Here is a 4,620-nt window from a genome sequence, read left to right on the forward strand (position 1 = left end):
CAGACTTGGGGGTTTCATCAAAACAAGTTTTTTCTTTTGTTTTTTTGGTTTTTTTTTTTTTTTGGTAAATTACCAATGGATCCTAATAGTTGAATTTAATTCCCATAAAGTCTTATTATAAAAATAAGTCCTAGTAAAATCGTCATTAAAAATAATTTTTTGTGACGATTTTTTGCATGTCGCTAAAAATTAACAATTAGTGATTTTTTTGTCACGATTTTTATAAACTATCACTAAAACTTACAATGTGATAATTTTCAAACTGTCACTGAAAGTTAACAATTAATGACTTTTTATGACAATTATTTTAAACTATCGCTAAAACTTATAATTAGCGACATTTTTTGTGATAATTTTCAAACTGTCGTTGAAAATTAACAATTTGTGACTTTTTTTAATAATGTTTGATAAAAAATGTAATTAATTATCGTAAGACCTATTGAATAATAAATCTACCTATTAAATATAGGTATACGTCTCTCATTTTTTTTTTGGAAAGGAGGAGAGATGGAGGAAGGAGTTACTGGGACTCAATCTCGAGTTGATCAGCGTGGCTTGACCAAAGGTTAAGTGCTTCTACCATTGCACCAGGCGTATATTACAAGTTACAAATATGAGAAAAATATTAAACTAGCCTTAGGTTGTGTTGGATCATGAATTTGGATAGGTATTTGAAGAAAAAAAAAATATTTAAGTGAAATGTGAATAAAACATAGTTATATTTTATTCACATTTTCATTTTCTATTTCAAATTTCTATCCAAATTCATAATTCAAACACAATCTTAGACTGTGAGAGAAACATGACTCGATGTACTATTCTATCCAATAGAATCAACTCAATACTTCAATTTTTAATTTTCATTTTCATTTCCATTTTATTTTATGAGGAATGAAAGCAATGTCTGAACAGAAGCCAGCTGAACTAAAGTTTAGCTATGAATAAACAACTATATAGTGCACGGGTTGCATAACAATAGATATAAATAAACACACCTTTTTGCCTTTGCTATTCCAGCCTGTGACAAAAATAAGAACATATAAACCTCTTTTGCATCTAAACAAGGAGACTAAAGGAAGTCTAGATGACAATATAGAGTTAAAGCAAACCTCTGGTTAAGTTAGAGCTGTAAACGAACCGAATTTTTTATGAACAGTTTCAGCTCAACTAGTTTAAAATTTGTTTAAGCTTAACTCATTTGTTTGTTAAATGAATGTGTTCAAGTCAGGTTTTGAGTCTTGTTTAGTAATCAAACCAAGCTCAAGTAGACCAAAGCTCTCTTTGAATAGATTCTTCATGAACGTAAGGATAATATAAATTAATATTTGATTGACGAAACTTATCAAAAATATGATCATTATTCATGTTTTGCTCATAATCTTTCTTCTTCTTCTTTTTTTCCTCTTAATATGTTAAATTAAGTTCGATTTATCAAATATTTTTCAAAGTCGAGCTCATCTCATATATATAATAGAGTTGAGACTTGAGTTAAGTTCAAGCTTCTCAAATACTAGTTGAGCTTAAGACACAATTTTTTAAGCTTGACTTGAGCACAACTTAAATTTCTTAAAACTTGATTTGACTTCTTGTTAACAACATTAGCCTGTTTTTTTTATTATGTTTTGGTAATCAACTATTTAACGTAAAATCCACTTCCTCTGTTTTCGTGGTGATGGAAAGGTATCATCATGATCATGGCTTCTAGGATGCCGAGAAGATTTCCGTTGATATGCTTTAATGTTGTTTTCTTTTGGAAAACCTTTAGCTATTTTGGTGTAGTTGACTTTTTCCAGGACCCAACACACAACAAAATTGAATATTGATGTTCGCCAAGCATATATATAAAAATAAAAATAAAAGAGAGAAGAGCAAGATAAATACACTTTCAGTCAATCAATGATTTTAAAATGAAAAAGGTTTTGTGGTGTATTAGAATGAGGTTGTCCGTGATTTTTTAAGGGAAATTGAAAGCTTATGTTTGTTAAATAATCTAATAAATTTTGTATATTCATAAAAAAATGAATATTTGCCAAGCTATGGAGAGAGAGAGAGAGAGAGAGGTGCAAAACAAATACATTTTCACTCAATCATAAAATGAAAAAGGTTTTGTGGTGTATTAGAATGAGGTTGTCCTTGATTTTTTTATGGGAAATTGAAACCTTATGTTTGTACAATAATCTAATAAATTTTGTACATTCATAAAAAAAGGTTGGCATTGCACAGTTGTTTTATGTAAGATTTTAAACTTTTTCAATGGATGAAAAAGTTTCTTATTGTACAGTTGTCTCTGGAAAGATTTTGTTGACTTTGAACAATAAAATGCCAAAAATATAATATTATATTACAAATTAAGCTTATTATGTTGTCTCTATAAGAGTATAAATACACTATGAAATTAACAAAAGCTTAAAAAATTGAGAATTTAGATAGGAAAATAAGTTATAGAAAATGAAGCTTTCAAGCATTGCAATGTTATTAGTGCTAGTTTCAACCCTTTTGTTCTCAATTCCATATGCAACTTCAGACTTGGCTACGGACGCATTTGTTCAATGCCTCAAAAAACAAGTTGGTAAGTCTATAAAACCAATCTCGGAAGCCATTTACATCCCTGAAAACTCTAAATTCTCGAATATTTTCTATGCATATTTTAGAAATAAGAGACTAAATACAACCAAAACCCGATATCCGGTGGCCATCGTAGCAGCCATTCATGAATCCCATGTCCAAGCAGCTGTCATTTGTACCAAGAATCATAACTATCATCTTAGAATCCGAAGTGGAGGTCATGACTATGAAGGCCTTTCTTACATATCAAATGAACCATTTGTTCTCCTTGACATGTCCGATTTTCGATCCATCAACATTGATGTCGCAACAGAAACTGCATGGGTACAGTCAGGGGCTAGTCTCGGTGAACTATATCTCAACATTTCCCAAAAAAGTAAGACTCATGCTTTTCCAGGCGGTGTCTGCCCTTCTGTTGGAGTTGGTGGGCATTTCATCGGGGCTGGGTATGGAAACTTGATGAGAAAGTATGGCTTATCTGTGGATAACATTATTGATGCACAACTAGTTGATGTTAATGGAAAAATCCTCAATAGAAAATCCATGGGAGAAGATCATTTCTGGGCTATTAGAGGTGGTGGAGCTAGCTTTGGAGTCATTCTTTCTTGGAAAATTAAATTGGTGTCAGTTCCTGAAATTGTTACTTTTTTTCTGGTGAAAAAGCTCATAAAGCAAGGTGCAACAAGAAGTATAACAGACCTTGTCTATCGGTGGCAACAAGTTGCAGACACACTACCAGAAGACATTTTCATAAGACTTGAAATGAGTGTTGAGAAGAATGAGAGCATTCAATTTCAATTCTTTGGTCAATACCTAGGGCAATCACATACACTTCTTTCAACAATGAATCAGCAATTTCCCGAATTGGGTTTGCAACAAAAGGATTGTATCAAGTCAAGTTGGATTGAAACCACTCTTTACTGGGATAATAAACCAAAGGGAATTTCCTTGGATAGCCTACTCTATAGGATGTTAAATGAATCATTCCCCTTTAAGGTGAAATCGGACTATGTGATAACACCTATTCCAAAGGCAGTTTTGGAAGAATTGTGGAAGCAGATGATCAAAATGGGTATGGGAATGATAATGCAGTGGAACCCATACGGAGGAAGAATGAATCAGATTTCTGAATCCGAAACCCCATTTCCTCATAGATCAGGATACAAATTTCTAATCCAGTACTGGTACTGCACTCAAGATGACAGTAAGGTAGAGTCATTGCGAAAACTCTATGATTTCTTGGCACCACATGTCTCACAATCGCCACGCGAGGCTTTCCTCAACTATAGAGATCTTGACATTGGCACTAATCAAAATGGTGCGAATTCAAGCATTTTTAGAGCTAAATATTTCAAGGGCAATTTTGAAAGATTGGTGCGTGTGAAGACAAAAGTTGATCCTGATAATTTCTTCAGAAATGAGCAAAGCATTCCGCCTCTTCCAAAATAGAGGAACATCGCATACATACTACCTAAAGGTGGCCAACGAACGGGTCTAAACGGGTTTGGTGTTAAATAACTTAATTAAAACCCTTCCATTTACTAAACTGTGGGTTGGGTTAATTTGGGTACGGGTTGGACAACCCAATTCATGTACTTTAATGAATTCATTTTTTAATAGATTCAAATTTTCTTTAATTTTTTTCTTCAAAAATTCAAGTTTGAGAGAGAGAGAGAGATATAAAAGGTGAAAACATTTGTGTTTAATATTTATAACAAATATTAAATATACTAAAATATTAGTATCAATGTCATAATATATATATATATATATTGATAGTGCATAATATTTTAATTCAGTTCAATACTTTTTCTATTGTTGTACTATTATTATAAATAAATAAATAAATTGCTAACAACAATCTTCTCCTTAAGATTGAGAAATGTGAATAAAATATATTGAAATATGTAAAAATTGAATTAAAATATATAGAAGTATTTTGAGATATATAAAATGTGTATTGAGACAATAAATATTGACTTTACGTGATTCCTATTAATAACTCTTAGAGTTGTGATGAATAAGACTCATAAAAAATACATATATGTACAATTT

At 31.4% G+C, this 4,620-nt stretch overlaps 1 pseudogene; it reads left to right on the forward strand.

Annotated features, from left to right (window-relative positions):
• The first annotated feature begins 2,436 nt into the window (after positions 1–2,436).
• On the forward strand, positions 2,437–4,014 carry LOC114257057 (berberine bridge enzyme-like 4 pseudogene; annotated as a pseudogene).
• Positions 4,015–4,620: the final 606 nt, after the last annotated feature.

Source organism: Camellia sinensis, chromosome 9 (genome assembly GCF_055761805.1).
Source record: "Camellia sinensis isolate YWXY chromosome 9, ASM5576180v1, whole genome shotgun sequence".
Taxonomy (NCBI): Eukaryota; Viridiplantae; Streptophyta; class Magnoliopsida; order Ericales; family Theaceae; genus Camellia; species Camellia sinensis.